At 38.2% G+C, this 18819-nt stretch overlaps 1 long non-coding RNA gene across 2 annotated transcripts in view; it reads right to left on the bottom strand.

The window, feature by feature from the left end:
* The window catches only part of LOC134728992 (uncharacterized), a 233260-nt gene extending 217096 nt beyond the window's left edge, over positions 1 to 16164 (bottom strand). Inside the window, exon 1 of one of the 2 annotated variants that reach the window (XR_010109829.1) lies at positions 16093 to 16164. This is a non-coding gene — a long non-coding RNA (uncharacterized LOC134728992). Of the gene's footprint in view, positions 1 to 16056 lie in introns of both variants that reach the window. The other variant, XR_010109830.1, reaches the window with a different exon arrangement.
* Between the last annotated feature and the right edge of the window lie 2655 nt (positions 16165 to 18819).

Here is an 18819-nt window from a genome sequence, read left to right as displayed (position 1 = left end):
TTTTTTGTGACGGAGTCTCGCTCTGTCCCCCAGGCTGGAGTGCAGTGGCTGCAAGCTCCACCTCCCGGGTTCATGCCATTCTCCTGCCTCAGCCTCCTGAGTAGCTGGGACTACAGGCACCCGCCACCACGCCCGGCTAATTTTTTGTATTTTTAGTAGAGACGGGGTTTCACCATGTTAGCCAGGATGGTCTCGATTTCCTGACCTCGTGATCCACCCGTCCCGGCCTCCCAAAGTGCTGGGATTACAAGCATGAGCCACCATGCCCAGCCCACATTTCTTTCTAAAAAGCTTTTTCTTCCTCGAAATTGAAGGGGAAAAGAGCTGGAGTTTTGGCTTGCGTGCATGTGTATATATATAGTATGCACTTATTTTATCACTTGAGTATAACATACATCTAGAAAAATCAAACAAATCATGAGTATACAGCTCAACAGATTATGACAAAGTAAACATATCTGGATAACCACCATCCAAGTTTGCACCAACCCAGTAGAAAGTTATCAGTACCTAAGAGGACCTTCATGCCCCTACATAATCACTAGTCCCTCTATCTCCTTTACAGGTCATTAATATCTTAATTTGTAGCACCCTATATGGTATTTGCCTGGATTCAAGCTGTATATAAACTGGGTTCGCATATAATACACATTATATTGTTTTGGCAATTTTTACTCACATTATAATTGTGATTTTTTTTTTTTTTTTTTAAGATGGAGTTTTCACTCTAGTCATCCAGGCTGGAGTGCAGTGGTGCGATCTTGGCTTACTGCAACCTCCAACTCCCAGGTCCAAGCGATTCTCCTGCCTCAGCCTCCTGAGTAGCTGGGATTACAGGAGCATACCACCACGCCTGGCCAATTTTTGTATTTTTAGTAGAGTTCGGGTTTCATCATGTTGGTCAGGCTGGTCTCAAACTCCTGACCTCAAGTGATTTGCCCGCCTCAGCCTCCCAAAGTGCTGGGATAACAGGCGTAGCCACTGCGCCAGCCTAATTATGAGAGTATCTTAAATTTATTGCCATCTAGTCTTCCTTTGTATCATTTTTTCATTCTAATGCTGATGGACATTTGAGTTCTTACCACGTTTTAGCTATTTTATATAATGGCCAATGAACACTCTGGCACCTGCTTTTTGGTAAACATGTGGTCATACCTCATTTGAGAATATGACTAAATAAAATCAGATGTATGTTCAACCTCAGTAGACACTTTCAAACTTTTCCAAACTGGAAGTGCTGATTTCCTGTTTCATTAGCCATATGTGGAAGTTTCCACATGCTTGTCTACATTCAGTGTTGCTAGTCATTTTTATTTTCACCATTCCAGTGAATGTGTAAGGATATTGTATTGGTGATTTTAAACTTCATTTTCCTGATAACTAAATTAAACATCTTTTGGTATTAACTGAATGAGTATCTTGTTTTTTGGATCTTATGTTTTAGTGTCTTGCCCTTTCTTTAAATTGCATTATTCATTTTTACACGTTTGTTTCTTATATATCCTTGATATAAGCCCTATTTTGGTTTCAGTGTTGCAAACTATCTTTTTCTTGTCTGAGGCTTGCCTATTCACAGTCTTAATGGTACCTTTTGTTGTATGGAAGTTCTTAATTTCAACATAAGCTAATTTATCAATTATTTTCATCAATGTTAGCTTTTTGGAACCTGTGTAAAAAATTTTCCCCTACCTAAGCAATAAAGATAGTCTTCTGTTATCACCTAGAGGTCTTATTGTTTTACTTTTTACCATTAGATCTGTGATTCACTGAAGCTGATTTTTGTGTCCTTTGCAATGGGGTTGTGAAATGTAATTTTTTTTCTCATATGGATATTCAACTAGCCAGCACTATACACCATTCATTGCAAAACAGTTCTTTCCCATTGCTCTGTAGTGCTAATTTTTGCGTATATCACTTGTCTGCATATGGAGGGACTGTTTTTTATACATGTCTATCCTTATATCAGTACCACATTGTTTTAATTAGTTATCTTTACAAGTTTTACTATCCAATAGAATGAATCCTAACACTTTATTCTTCTAAAAAATTGTCTTGTCTATTTTTACCCCTCTGCATTTCCATATAAAGACATTTATATATTATGGAAACTTTCAAGCATATGCAAAAGTAGAAACACAGGGTAATGATGCCTCATGTACACATCAACTTCTTTCAGCATTTATGAACTTCATACATAAATCCACTTTGTCTGGCTACAGTGGCTTTGTGTACAAATCTAATATAGGTATGTCAATTAGGTAATAGTATTGTACTAATGATAATTTCCCAAGTGTGATCATTGTTCCATGTTTTCATGAAAAATAAACAATGACTTATTTTGAGATAAGGGAAATTATTTCTGCAATGTACTACAAACTTTTGTACCAGTTTCAGAAAAAATATAAACACGAAGAGAGGAAAAGCAAGAGAGAATGAACAAATACTTAAACAAATGTACTATAAGTTTGCACTTGGAGAATCCAGGTGAATAGTATATAGGAAAGGAAAAAGTTGAACTTTTCTTCTAAGATCCAGGAAAAGACAAGGATGCCTATTTTCACCATGTCAATTCAACATAATATTGGAAGGCTTAGCCTGAGCAATTAGGCAAGAGAAAGAAATAAAAAGCATGCAAATTAGAAAGGAAAATGTCAAGCTGTCTCTGTTTGCAGACATATGATCTTACATATAGAAAACCCTAAATGCTCCACCAAAAAACTGTTAACATTAATAAACAAGTTCAGGAAAGTTGCAAGATATAAACTCAAGACACAAACATCAGTAGTGTTTCTATAAACAAACAGTGAAGTATTTGAAAAAGTAATTTAGAAAATAATTCCATTGATAATAGCTACAAAAAATACATAAGCTACCTAGGACAAATTGGACCAAGAGGTGAAAAATCTCTACAGTAAAAACTAGAAAACACTGAAAAATAATTAAGAAAAAAAATCTATTTCATTTGTGTCCTGTTTTCATGGATTAGAAGAAATAATATTCTATGTTCATGAATTGAAAGAAACAAGACTGTTTAAATGTTTTTCTAACCAAAGCAATTTACAGATTCAATGCAATCCCTAGCAAAATACCAATGACATTCTTCACAGAAGTAGAAAAGAGAAACCTAAAATTCATATAGAATCTCAAAAGGCCCTGAATAGCCAAAGCAATCTTGAGCAAAAGGAACAAAGCTGGAGGTATCACACTGCCTGACTTCAAAATATACTACAAAGCTATAGTAACTAAAACAGCATGGTACTGGCATAAAAACAGGCCAGTGGAACAGAATAGAGAGCCCAGAAATAAGTTCACACATCTATGGCCAATTGACTTTTGACAAAAATGCAAAAATACACATTGAGGAAAGATCAATTTATTCAATAAATTATGCTAGGAAAACTGAATATCCACTTATAGAAGAATAAAATTAGACCCTTATCTCCCAGCAGATACACAAATAAATGCAAAAATGAGTTAAAGATTTAATGTAAGACCAAAACCTATGATATCACTAGAATAAAACATAGGGAAAATGCTTCATGACATTGACCTATGCACAGATTTTTTTTGAAAAGACCTCAAAAATACAGGCAACAAAAGTAAACATCGACAAATTGGATTACATCAAATTAAGAAGCTTCTGCACAGCAAGAAAACAATAAAGTGAGGATACATCCAACATAATGGGAGGAAATATTTGCAAACTATAGATCTGCCCAAAGGTTAATATCCAGAATACATAAGGAGCACAAGCAACTCATTATCAAAAAACCCCACAAATAATCCAATTTAAAAATAGGCAAAAGATCTAAATAGACGTTTCTCAAAAAGTGACATACAAATGGCCAACAAGTATATGAAAAAATCACTGACATCAGGAAAATGCAAATCAAAACTACAATGAGATATCACCTCATTCCAGTTAGAATGGCTATTATAAAAAAAAAGATGGAAAAAAGCAAATGTTGCAAAGATGTGAGGAAAAGGAAACCCTTATACACTGTTGGTGGGAATGTAAATTAGTATAGTCATTATGGAAACTAGTATAGAGGTTCCTCAAATAATAAAAAATAAAACTACCATGTGATCCAGCAATCTTATTGCTGAGTATTTACCCAAAGAAAATGAAACCAGTACGTCAGAAAGATATCTGCACTCTCATGGTTATTGTAGCACTATTCACCATAGCCAACATATGCAATCAACCTAAGTCTTTATCAACAGATGAATGGATAACAGGATAATATATATACACAACTACTATTTAGCCATAAAAAGAATGAAATTCTGTCATTTGCAACAGCCTGTATGAACCTAGAGAATATTATAAGTGAAATAAGCCAGAAATAGAAACAAATATCACATAATCTTACTCATATGCAGAATCTGGTAAAACACTCCTCAGCAAATGCAAAAGAATGGAAATCGTGACAGTCTCTCAGACTGTCTCAGACACTTTCCTAAAATTTTTGTATGGACTTTTCCAGTCGGTCCAAGGTGTTAATCAATGTACAATAGGATGTGTTAGCAATTACACAGACTACATCTTGGCCTGCAAAGAGGAAGTCTAAGTCCATTCTATTATTCATAACAACCCTGACCAGTGAAGTAAAGCTGACCTGAATGCCTTTCAGAGATAAGGTGATTTTACTGATAACTCCATATAAGGTCAAGCACAAATTTTGTGCCGTCTTTTCAATGGGCATAACTCCCATAATTAAAAAAAAATTGGCCAAAGAGCATGAATACATGGACACTCTAATTAAATTTCGATATAAAACATTTTTAAAACATCAACTTGTTGACAGCTATTCCACCACTGTTTATACAAGAACAGGATTTTTTGCTTGTGTCTAACATAAAAAGTACACATTTGGGTAAATACATTCATATTGATATCATTTTACTTGTATGTAATTAACCTGGAAAGGTTGAAATTCTCTTTTGATTTTTCTAGCTCTTCTCATGTTGTTGGTTTGATGAGCAGGACAGCCCTTGCAATGATGTTGAATAAATTAAAAACATGAAAAATGTCAAACTTACCTAATTATTTCTACCCTTCTCATTTTTTAAAGTGAATGAGTTTATTTTTGGCATTGCCCAGGAACAACCTGGGAAACCCCAAAGATAGGTGAGGTGCAAATGATATTCTGTTACTGTGAATTTGGAGCCTGAATTTGAAAACTGTGATATCAAATAGAATTGTCAAAGCAGAAAAAGCATGAACATAAGTTCTAGGCATATAAAGGCAAAAAGTTTGAAGTAATATTCAAACATAGAACCAAGTGGCAAAGATTTTTAGGATCCTTTGCTTTTTCAAGAGTGACTTCTCAAAAAAAAATCAGGAATATGCACAAAATCACAAAAATTTAAGGTCTCATGGTATAAAATATTTCTTATCCAGACAAAATACAAAGAAGACACAGATTTAAAAAAAAAAAAACTATTTTAACGGAAAATAAACCAAATTACAGTTTTACCCCTTTTTATACAACCAATGTAACATTTTTTTTTGTAGTAAGCCAGGTCTTCATCTTATAAACAAAGCCATAAACACTGAAACAACTCTGTAAAAATTTCACACAGTTTAATGCTTTCAAACTCATTATTTGCAAGTATTTTACACCAAAGTAAATAAACATCATAACTCTTCAAACCTTCTACAACTTAACTATGCTGTTTACTATCTTCTTTTCACCTTCTGCCACAAAGAGGCAATTTTACTTAAGATGTAATTAATCTCTTTGTTTCTCAAAAAAAAAGTGAGGAAAAACATATCCATTTTTATTCATATATTGTTTTACAACTATTATAAGGAACATAGTTCTAGCAAGACATAAGAGTTATAACTTTTCACCCAAGTAATTTACTTCTGGTCCCCCACAGGCACAGGGAAAACTGTAAGCCAAGTAAATGACAACTATTTGACATATTTAAGCACAGATTGGAAGACCAGAGCTCCAGAAAAGACTTTATGACTCATGAGGACACATATATTTTCATTCACTCGTACATATTTGTTACACATTTATTAAAGTGGCAAATGTAAACATGTAAATCATTATGACCCAATGTTGTCTACTCATCCTTTCCAAACTGTTACCTAACATATACTTTTTATATACACTATTTAATACATATATTAAAATTATGTTGACAAACAAGTGTTTTCATAAGAGATATGACAGAAATTTTTACTGACACAGTGCAAGGAATTAAGTCATTATTACCTCTAACATTACAAAAATTAATCCACTTTTATAGGCTAGCATTTATAATTTAATTATTTGAACATATAATTATTACATTTGTCATTTTAAACATTTATTGGAAGCAGTGCAAGCAAACTTGAACAATGAAATGATTGTAGTGCATTTAATTAGTACAGATTAATTTTTAATTTTTTTAATTAGGAAAATCACAACCCTTTTAAAAAAATATTATTCACATTGTTAACTATTATAAGACATACATATGTTTTGAAACCAGTATTTGTTAAAAAAGTTACCTTAACTAGAAATATTACTTAAAATGCCCCTTTGATTTTATATGTGAATCAAAAAAAAACCCACGCATCTAATTTTGCTTAAAGTGCTAAAATTTTCTAGATTTCTACCCCCACTCTGCTAACATGATGTCAACCATTGCTTCTTAGCTTGCATCAGAGGAAATCAACACTGTAATTACAGGAAAATGGTAGAACTAACATATACAATAATTAGTTCTTAAAACTAATTGAAACACAAACAGACTATGATATTAGCCATTTACTAATTTATTCCAGAAACTAAATTACTCCCATAAAATATAAACTATTACAGGTGGTAATACAGGTGAATTCTACCAAACCTTAAGTAAAAAAGAACTCCAATGTCCTTTGCCCTGTAAAATGAATGTGCCATTTGTTAGATGTTCATTATTAGGACATATATAATGAACCTCAATTTTTTAATATATATATATAAATTTATATATAAATATATGTTATGCATGTTTATATATTTATATATGTGTATATATGTATATATACACATATATACATATATGTTATATATAACATTGTCATATGTTATATACAACATATACATTATGTATAACATATGTAGCACATATTATATATAACACATAAAATATATAACACACATTATATGTTTTATATAATATATAATGTATGGTATGTTATATATCATATATATGATATACATAACATATATAACATGTTATATACATCATGATATAAATATGTAAAACATTAAAGTACCTCAATGTTATATACATATGTCCTAATAATGGACATATAACAAACTATACATATTTTAATGCTACATTTGGTACATTTTGATATATGTATATACCATGAGACCATAACCACAATCAAGACAATCATCACCCTCAAAAGTGTCCTTGTATCCCTTTGCAATCCAGCTTTCCTGTTCCTCCTCCCATCCCTAGGCAACCATTGATCTGCTGTCTATCAATAAAGATCAGTTTGCAGTTTCAGAATTGTATATACATGGAATTGTATAATGCATCTTCTTTCTTATTTGGTTTCTTTTACTCAGAATATTTACTTGCAGATGCACCCATGTTGTTGTATGTATCAATAGTTCATTCTTTGGTGTTGCTGAATAATATTTCACTTAATAGATACACTGCAATTCATTTATCCATCTTATTAATGGACATTTTGGGTGGTTCCAGTTTGGGGCTCTTACTGATAATACTTCTGTGAAAATGCAGATTTTATGAGTTTTGCTCCCATTTCTCTTTAGTAAATATCTAAGATTGAATGGGTGAGAAATATGTATAACTTTGTATAAAACTACTAAATTATTTTCCAAAATCATAGTACTATTTTACACTTCTACTACCAGTAGATGAACAATCCAGTTAGTTACTCCTCATTCTTGTTAGAATTTTTTATTTTAGCCCTTTTACTAATTCTATCTACAGTGGTAGCTCAATGTGCTTTTATCTGAATTTCCTAGAGTTTTGAGTATCTTTTCATGTGTTTATTTGCCATTCATGTATCTTCTTTAAATAAGTGCCTTTCCCATTCTTTTGCCCATTTTTTAAGCAGGGATGGGGTTTTGTAATTCCTGAGTTTTGAGAGGTTTTAAATATATGCAGGACAAAAGTCACTAATCAGCTATATGATTAGCAGTTACTTTCTTTTTTGTTATGGCTCGTCTTTTCATTTTCTTAAAAGTGCTTTTTATAAACAGAAATTCTTAATTTTGAGAACCGTAAATTATCTTTTTCTTTATGGATTATACTTTTTGTGTTGTGTTTAAGAACTCTTTCCAATAAAATGTAAAAATATATTTTCTTTTATTTTTATTAGAATTTACATACATTTCAAATTTGAATTTAGGTATGTAGTAATTTTGAATTAATTTTGGTATATGTTGTGATTTATAGGTCAAATTTCTTTTTCCCTTTTTCTTTCTTTGCACAAAAATATCTAATTGTTCAGGTATCATTTTTAGAAAAGTTTATCCTCATTCTACTGAATTACTTTTGTATCTTTGTTGAAAACCAATTGGCCATATATGTGTGAATTTATTTCTAGACTATTCTGTTACACTATTCTATTTCTCTCTCTTGATGCCAGTACCACATGTCTTCATTACTGAAGGTTTATAAATAGACTCAAAGTCAGCTAGAATAACTCCTTCATCTTGGTTCTTTTCCAAGTGGGTTTGATTATTTTCAGCCCATGCGTTAGAGCGTTAGAATAGACCTTTAGGATGTGTGGGAATGGGTCTTTGTATGTATGTATATTTTCTGATGTGGAATCTTAGAAAAGAACCAATCCTAAAGGGTGACAAATAATTTTATATTTTTGAAAATTTTAATTATAGAATTGGATACAAGATTATGTTATTCATTATAGATTAAAATTATCATAGACAAATTTATGTGTCAAAAGAAAATTAAATTATTAGATTTTAGAAGCTACATGAGGGATTCTGCACAAGCTGAAAGTCTGTTTAATATACCACCTCCAAATGCTGCCTCAGCATTTCATAGAAGGGAAAAATAGAATTCAAAGAATCTAAATAATTTGTTCACATCTTCTCCTAATATCGGTATAATTGGTGGTATTTAGGCTTAAACAGATAGTGTCTGAAATTTCTGCTTTTCACTTACTAGCAGTGTGATTTTAGATATGATTTATTTTAATCTCTTGAAGGCTAAATTCCCTTATTTTTAAATTGAAAAAATAGTTTTCTTTCTGGACTGATTTTGAAGTTCCTGGCACAATTCAAGAATTCAATGTGTTTTGACTATTAATTAATACAAAGTGAAAAAGGTAGAATTTGTGAACCTTGGTCTTCTGCTTTGCAGTTCAGGAATCTTTCTGCTACATCTTACTGCCTTTCAGTACATGGGTTGATAAAAGAACAAGGGAGAGAGAAAGAGAAAGAAACACAGAGGGCTTTGTCAGGCCTCTGAGCCCAAGCTAAGCCATCATATCCCCTGTGACCTACATGTACACATCCAGATGGCCGGTTCCTGCCTTAACTGATGACATTCCACCACAAAAGAAGTGAAAATGGCCTGTTCCTGCCTTAACTGACGACATTGTCTTGTGAAATTCCTTCTCCTGGCTCATCCTGGCTCAAAAGCTCCCCTACTGAGCACCTTGTGACCCCCACTCTGCCCGCCAGAGAACAACTCCCTTTGACTGTAGTTTTCCTTTATCTACCCAATCCTATAAAACGGCTCCACCCTTATCTCCCTTTGCTGACTCTCTTTTTGGACTCAGCCCACCTGCACCCAGGTGAAATAAACAGCCATGTTGCTCACACAAAGCCTGTTTGGTGGTCTCTTCACAGGGACGTCCATGGAATTTGGTGCCGTGACTCGGATCGGGGGACCTCCCTTGGGAGATCAAACCCCTGTCCTCCTGTTCTTTGCTCTGTGAAAAAGATCCACCTACGACCTCAGGTCCTCAGACCCACCAGCCCAAGGAACATCTCACCAATTTTAAATTGGGTAAGCGGCCTCTTTTTACTCTCTTCTCCAACCTCCCTCACTATCCCTCAGCCTCTTTCTCCCTTCAATCTTGGTGCCACACTTCAATCTCTCCCTTCTCTTAATTTCAATTCATTTTCTGGTAGAGACAAAGGAGACACGTTTTATCCGTGGACCCAAATTCTGGCGCCAGTCACAGACTAGGGAAGGCAGGCTTCCCTTGGTGTTTAATCATTGCAGGGACACCTCTGATTATTCACCCAGGTTTCAGAGGTGTCAGACCATGCAGGGACACCTGCCTTGGTCCTTCACCCTTAGCGCCAAGTCCCGCTTTTCTGGGGAAGGGGCAAGTACCCCAACCCCTTCTCTCTGTGTCTCTACCCCTTCTTCACCTTTCTGGGGGGCAAGAAACCCCCAACCCCTTCTCCTTCACCCTTAGTGGCAAATCCCGCTTTTCTAGGGGAGGGGCAAGTACCCTAACCCCTTATATCTCTGCACCCCGATCCCTTATTTCCATGCCCCAACCCCTTATATCTCTGTGCCCTGATCCCTTATTTCTGCACCCCAACCTCTTACATCTCTGCACCCTGATCCCTTATTTCCATGCCCCAACGTCTTATATCTCTGTGCCCCAATCCCTTATTTCCACACCCTGACCCCTTTCCCGCTTTTCTGGAGGTTAAGAACACCCGAACCCCTTCCCTCCGTGTCTCTACTCTCTCTTTTCTCTAGGCTTGCTTCCTTCACTATGGGCAACCTTCCACCCTCCATTCCTCCTTCTTCTCCCTTAGCCTGTGTCCTCAAAAACTTAAAACCTCTTCAACTCTCACCTGACCTAAAATCTAAGCGTCTTATTTTCTTCTGCAATGCCGCTTGACCCCAATACAAACTTGACAGTAGTTCTAAATAGCCAGAAAACGGCACTTTCAATTTTTCCATCCTACAAGATCTAAATAATTCTTGTCATAAAATGGGCAAATGGTCTGAGGTGCCTGATGTCCAGGCATCCTTTTACAGATCGGTCCCTTCCTAGTCTCTGTGCCCAATGCAACTCGTCCCAAATCTTCCTTCTTTCCCTCTTGCTTGTCCCCTCAGTCACAACCCCAAGCATCACTGAGTCTTTCTAATCTTCCTTTTCTACAGACCCATCTGACCTCTCCCCTCCTCCCCAGGCTGAGCTAGGTCCCAATTCTTCCTCAGCCTCCGCTCCTCCGCCCTATAATCTTTTTATCACCTCCCCTCCTCACACCCGGTCCGGTTTACAGTTTCATTCCGTGAGTAGCCCTCCCCCACCTGCCCAGCAATTTCCTCTTAAAAAGATGGCTGAAGCTAAACGCATAGTCAAGGTTAATGCTCCTTTTTCTTCATCCGCCCTCTCCCAAATCAGTTAGAGTTTAGGCTCTTTCATCAAAAACCCAGCCCAGTTCATGACTCGTTTGGCAGCAACCCTGAGACACTTTACAGCCCTAGACCCTAAAAGGTCAAAAGGCCGTCTTATTCTCAATATACATTTTATTATCCAATCTGCTCCCGACATTAAATAAAACTCCAAAAATTAAATTCCGGCCCTCAAACCCCACAACAGGATTTAATTAACTTCACCTTCAAGGTGTACAATAATAGAAAAAAGTTGCAATTCCTTGCCTCCACTGTGAGACAAACCCCAGCCACATCTCCAGCACACAAGAACTTCCAAACGCCTGAACCGCAGCGGCCAGGCATTCCTCCAGAACCTCCTCCCCCAGGAGCTTGCTACAAGTGCCAGAAATCTGGCCACCAGGCCAAGGAATGCCTGCAACCCCGGATTCCTCCTAAGCCACGTCTCATCTGTGCGGGACCCCACTGGAAATCGGACTGTCCAACTCACCTGGCAGCTACTCCCAGAGCCCCTAGAACTCTGGCCCAAGGCTCTCTGACTGCTTCCCAGATCTTCTTGGCTTAGTGGCTGAAGACTGATGCTGCCCGATTGCCTCAGAAGCCCCCTAGACCATCACTGATGCCAGCTTCACGTAACTTTCACAGTGGAGGGTAAGTCTGTCCCCTTCTTAATCAGTACGGCGGCTACCCAGTCCACATCACCTTATTTTCAAGGGCCTGTTTCCTTGCTTCCATAACTGTTGTGAGTATTGACGGCCAGGCTTCTAAACCTCTTAAAACTCCCCAACTCCGGTGCCAACTTAGACAATACTCTTTTAAGCACTCCTTTTTTAGTTATCCCCACCTGCCCAGTTCACTTATTAGGCTGAGATATTTTAACCAAATTATCTGCTTCCCTGACTATTCCTAGACTACAGCCCCATCTCATTGTCGCCCTTCTCCCCAACCTAAAGCCTCCTTTGTGTCTTCCTCTCGTATCCCCCCACCTTAACCCACAAGTATGGGACATCTCTAATCCTTCCCTGGCAACCGATCACATGCCCATTACCATCCCATTAAAACCTAATCACCCTTACCCGGCTCAATGCCAATATCGTATCCCACAGCACACTTTAAAAGGATTAAAGCCTGTTATCACTCCCCTGCTACAGCATTGTCTTCTAAAACCTATAAACTCTCCTTACAATTCCCCCATTTTACCTGTCCAAAAACCAGACAAGTCTTACAGATTAGTTCAGGATCTGCGCCTTATCAACCAAATTGTTTTGCCTATTCCACCCTGTGGTGCCCAACCCATACACTCTTTTGTCCTCAATACCTTCCTCCATAACTCACTATTCTGTTCTTGATCTTAAAGATGCTTTTTTCAGTATTCCCCTGCACCCCTCATCCCAGCCTCTCTTTGCTTTCACCTGGACTGACCCTGACACCCATCAGTCCCAGCAGCTTACCTGGGATGTGCTGCCGCAAGGTTTCAGGGACAGTCCTCATTACTTCAGCCAAGCTCTTTGTCATTATTTACTTTCTTTCCACCCCTCTGCTTCTCACCTTATTCAATATATTGATGACCTTCTTCTTTATAGTCCCTCCTTTGAATCTTCTCAACAAGACACACTTCTGCTCCTTCAGCATTTATTCTCCAAAGGATATCAGGTATCCCCCTCCAAAGCTCAAATTTCTTCTCCATCTGTTACCTACCTCGGCATAATTCTTCATAAAAACACACGTTCTCTCCCTGCCGATCGTGTTCAACTAATCTCTCAAACCCCAACCCCTTCTACAAAACAACAACTCCTTTCCTTCCTGGGCATGGTTGGATACTTTCGCCTTTGGATACCTGGTTTTGCATTCCTAACAAAACCATTATATAAACTCACAAAAGGAAACCTAGCTGACCCTATAGATCCTAAATCCTTTCCCCACTCCTCTTTCCATTCCTTGAAGACAGCTTTAGAGACTGCCCCCACTCTAGCTCTCCCTGACTCATCCCAACCCTTTTCATTACACACAGCTGAAGTGCAGGGCTGTGCAGTTGGAATTCTTACACAAGGACCAGGATGGCATCCTGTAGCCTTTTTGTCCAAACAACTTGACCTTTTACTGTTTTAGGCTGGCCATCATGTCTCCGTGCAGCAGCTGCTGCTGCCCTAATACTTTTAGAGGCCCTCAAAATCACAAACTATGCTCAACGTACTCTCTACATTGCTCATAACTTCCAAAATCTATTTTCTGCCTCATACCTGAGGCATATGCTTTCTGCTCCCCAGCTCCTTCAGCTGTACTCACTCTTTGTTAAGTCCCACAATTACCATTGTTCCCGGCCCAGACTTCAATCTGGCCTGCCACATTATTCTGGATACCACACCTGACCCTCATGACTGTATCTCTCTGATCCACCTGACATTCACCCCATTTCCCCATATTTCCTTGTTTCCTGTTCCTCACCCTGATCACGCTTGATTTATTGATGGCAGTTCCACCAGGCCTAATCACCACACACCAGCAAAGGCAGGCTATGCTATAGTACAAGCCACTAGCCCGCCTCTTAGAACCTCTCATTTTCTTTCCATTGTGGAAATCTATCCTCAAGGAAATAACTTCTCAGTGTTCCATCTGCTATTCTACTACTCCTCAAGGATTATTCAGGCCCCCTCCCTTCCCTACACATCAAGCTTGAGGATTTGCCCCCACCCAGGACTGGCAAATTAGCTTTACTCAACATGCCCCGAGTCAGATAACTAAAATACCTCTTAGTCTAGATAGACACTTTCACTGGATAGGTACAGGCCTTTCCTCCAGGGTCTGAGAAGGCCATCGCAGTCATTTCTTCCCTTCTGTCACACATAATTCCTCAGTTTAGCCTTCCCACCTCTATACAGTCTGATAACAGATCAGCCTTTATTAGTCAAATCAGTCAAGCAGTTTTTCAGGCTCTTAGTATTCAGTGAAACCTTTATATCCCTTATGGTCCTCCGTCTTCAGGAAAAGTAGAACGGACTAAAGGTCTTTTAAAAACACACCTCACCAAGCTCAGCCACCAACTTAAAAAGGACTGGACAATACTTTTACCACTTTCCCTTCTCAGAAGTCAGACCTGTCCTCAGAATGCTACAGGGTACAGACCATTTGAGCTCCTGTATAGATGCTCCTTTTTATTAGGCCCCAGTCTCATTCCAGACACCAGACCAACTTAGACTGTGCCCAAAAAAAACTTGTCATCCCTACTATCTTCTGTCTAGTCATACTCCTATTCACCGTTCTCAACTACTCAAACATGCCCTGCTCTTGTTTACACTGCCAGTTTACACTGTTTCTCCAAGTCATCACAGCTGATATCTCCTTGTGCTATCCCCAAACCACCACTCTTAACTCTTAAATAAATAATCTTTACTGGCAGGACTATGCTGAATCTCCTTAGGCACTCTCTAATTAGATGTCCTAGGTCCTCCCAATTCTTAGTCCTTTAATACCTGTTTTTCTCCTTCTCTTATTCCATTTAGTTTTTCAATTCATACAAAACTCTATCCAGGCCATCACCAATAATTCTAAATGACAAATGTTTCTTCTAACAACCCCACAAGATCACCCCTTACCACAGAATCTTCCTTCAGCTTAATCTCTCCCACTCTAGGTTCCCATGCTGCCCCTAATCCTGCTGGAAGCAGCCCTGAGAAACATCGCCGATTATCTGTCCATACCATCCCCCAAAATCTTCACCGTCCCAACATTTTACCACTATTTCATTTTATTTTTCTTATTAATATAAGAAGACAGGAATGTCAGGCCTCTGAGCCCAAGCTAAGCCATCATATCCCATGTGACCTACACATACACATTCAGATGGCCGGTTCCTGCCTTAACTGATGACATTCCACCACAAAAAAAGTGAAAATGGCCTGTTCCTGCCTTAACTGATGACATTGTCTTGTGAAATTCCTTCTCCTGGCTCATCCTGGCTCAAAAGCTCCCCTACTGAGCACCTTGCGACCCCCACTCTGCCCGCCAGAGAACAACTCCCTTTGACTGTAATTTTCCTTTATCTACCCAAATCCTATAAAATGGCCCCACCCTTATCTCCCTTTGCTGACTCTATTTTCGGACTCAGCCCGCCTGCACCCAGGTGAAATAAACAGCCTTGTTGCTCACACAAAGCCTGTTTGGTGGTCTCTTCACACGGACGCGCATGAAAGGCTTATTTTAAGTTGATCGCTTCTAGTAATGTCCTATAGTTTTAAAAAAGACAGTATAGAATATAAAATAAGACAACACAACTGAAACACTGAGCGTGACTAGAAAAATGACACTAGCAGCCTGAAATTTCGTAATCTCAGTCACTCCAGGCTTAAACTGTAAGTGGAGAGTGCAATGTCCAGCAATTTAACCCCTCTAAAATGAAAACAGCAAATATCAGGGCAAATAGTGCCTCCTAAAATATTCTGTTCTCCTGGAGGCAATTTCAAAGCTTTCTTTTCTTTGGTTTTCCCCGTTAAGCCATAGGTTAAGTCCTTAACTCTTGCTTATTTTTGCTGTTTTGTAATAAAATTCTCATCTGGGCATCATTGACCTAGTTTAATGAATTTGTGAATTACAATAGCTTAGTCTTTTTCAAACGTTAGTGTATTCATCCGTTCTCACACTGCTATGAAGAAATACCTGAAACTGGGTAATTTGTAAAGGAAACAGATTTAATTGACTCACAGTTACTCATTGCTGGGGAAGCCTCAGGAAACTTACAGTCATGGCAGAAGGTAAAGGAGAAGCAGGAACCTTCTTCAAAGGGTGGCAGGATGGAGTACAGGCAAGCAGGGGAAATGCTAGATGCTTAGATCCTTATATAACCCTCAGATCTCGTGAGATTCATTCATTATCACAAGAATAGCATGGGGGAAGCCACACCCATGATTCAATTACCTCCACCTGGTCCTGTCTCTAACATGTGGGAATTATGGGGATTACAATTCAAGGTGAGATTTGGGTGAAGACACAGAACCAAACCGTATTAGTTAGTGTGCATGAATCACTTGGACACCTTTTTGAAATGCAGATTCTGATTTGGTCAGTATGAGTGAGGTGGAGGTGCTAAGATTCTACATTTCTAACAAGCTCTCAGCTGATGCTGGTGATGCTGGTCTCCAGACCACACTTTGGGTAGGAAGGTTTTGGTTTCCAAACCTAGGTGATCTCCAAAGTCACCTGGGAAGCTTTTGGGAATACATAGATAAATGGTAACATGCCCAGACTTGCTAAATCAGATTCTCCAGCATCTTAGAGTCTGAGAATTTGTACTTTTAAAAAGTTTGCCCATTAGAAATCCACAGGGATCCAGGAGAACGGTAAAAACAGCTAACGATCCCTGGGGCATGTTGACTAACCAAACAGAAAACAGACCAGCTACAGCACTGCAATGAAGTTCTGAGCCCCTGCTCTCCCAGGTGTCACTGTTTCAGCTGCTGAATATGGGGAAGTAGAAGTGCCCCAGGCTAGGACTTGGAGAGATTAGGTGGTCATTTTGGCATTTGCACTGACAGTGAAAGTTGGGTGTCAGGAAAGCTGTTATTTACTAATTGCTATATTTTAACATTTTATTAACCAGTTTGACCAGCTTTGTTCATTGTGTAAGACTGTCAGCTTAGGGGGTTGAGAAACTTGAAAAAGAAGCAAAAGCATTCATTCCCAAACTTTGGGCACATCAGTTTGTCCTGGGGAGCTTGTTTAAAAAGCAAATGTTTACAGCCCATCTACTGTGATTCTGTTTGGTGGATGTGGGTTGAAGCCAAGGAATCTGCACTTTAAACAAGCCCGGTAGGTGATTTTGAAGCACACTCTTTATGACTTAAAACCTCAGGATCCTCAGCATCGGCAATGGAGCAACCCCTTTGGAACATCCATCTTACAGTTAAGTATCTCATGCCTTTAGTCAATTTGGTTTAGTAGCTGATGAGTATAAAATAATTGAAATCAATTGAAAAACTAATTTCATGAAACTTTCTTGTATAATCCCTTACCAGTACCAATCAGCTGGAATTGTAACACAGGTTTTTCTATTATATGTAACTCGCGTAAATGACCCTTTTCTCATTTTTGCTTCTCAGCTTCTGCCTTAGCATGTAATGGTCTACTTAAGTATTACTTTTGCCTTAGAGAGCAGGAGAGGCCACTGACAATCTTGTTTGAAATGGCCTATAGATAACAACTTTTATTCCCAGAGGTGTATTTTTTTTCAATGTGAATCAAAAAGCATCTTTAGCCTTTCACTAAATTATTGCTCTTTCTGAGAGTCTCCTCATACTCTGTAACATTTTGGGACTGTGTTATCAGCCACCAAGCTGCATTTAGGAGTTGACTCAATGAATTCTGATTTCCAATGAATTTTGTGCATGTTCTTTGTACTGTTTCACCGCTCAATTTTTCTAAGACTTTCTCAAAGTTTGGTGGGGAAAACCTGCATCAACATAAAAAGGCAGACTTGGAAACACACACACACACACACACACACACACACACACACATAAATAGCCGATTCAAGACAATCTCACCCCTCCCACTTGAATTAGAATCTTAGGACGTGGAGCCTGGAAATCTGCATTTTAGTAAACATTAAGGTTGGATCTTATTTATGCACAGGAGTGCTTGAGGACCCTTGACTTAGCCCTGTGTAGTACTGCTTCTAGCCCTCCTACTTTTCCCCCTCTTCTCTTCTAAAGTCCCTATGGCCAGTGCTTGCCAAGTCCAGTTGTATCCTTGTTAAATAAAAACATATCATGATACTTGTTAAAGTACAGTAATCAGCTGAACACAGTAGCTCATGCCTGAAATCCTAGCCTCCTAATCCTTTTGGAGGCAGAGGCGGGTAGATCACTTGAGTCCAGAGGTTCAAGACCAGCCTGGGCAACATGGCAAAACCCTATCTCTACAAAAAAATAAAAAAATTAGCCTGGTGTGGTGATGCACACCTCTGGTCCCAGCAGCTTGGGAGGCTGAAGTGGGAGGATTGCTTGAGCCCAGGAGGTTGAGGCTTCAGACAGCTATGACTGTGCTACTATACTGTAGCCTGGGCAACAGAACAAAACCATGTCTCAAACACAAAACCAAAACAACAACAACAACCACAAAGTGAAGTACAGTAATTCAGACTCTGTTCAAGGAGGACTATTACAATGGGGTTATTAATATGGCTTAGATTTCAAATTTGTATAATGTAAAACTGAAAAAGAAGAGAAATTGATACAATAAGAACTCACCCCTTACTCTAAGTTCCACCCTCAAGTAATTATTAAGCAATCATAACATGAATGGTATGCCTTCATGGTTACTGAAAATGACTCATTTATTATTTTCTTCAAATTTAACTTAACACTCACGCAGCTTTGTCACACCAGTTTTCAGCCTCATTTGCTGTGACTTCCTCTACATCTTAATCTCTAATCACAGGCATTCCTTAGGATTCTGACCTCTACCTTC

The sequence above is a fragment of the Pan paniscus genome, chromosome 15, assembly GCF_029289425.2.
Source record: "Pan paniscus chromosome 15, NHGRI_mPanPan1-v2.0_pri, whole genome shotgun sequence".
Classification (NCBI taxonomy): domain Eukaryota; kingdom Metazoa; phylum Chordata; class Mammalia; order Primates; family Hominidae; genus Pan; species Pan paniscus.
Note: the sequence above shows the minus strand (reverse complement) of the source record. Positions and strands in the feature narration are given on the sequence as shown.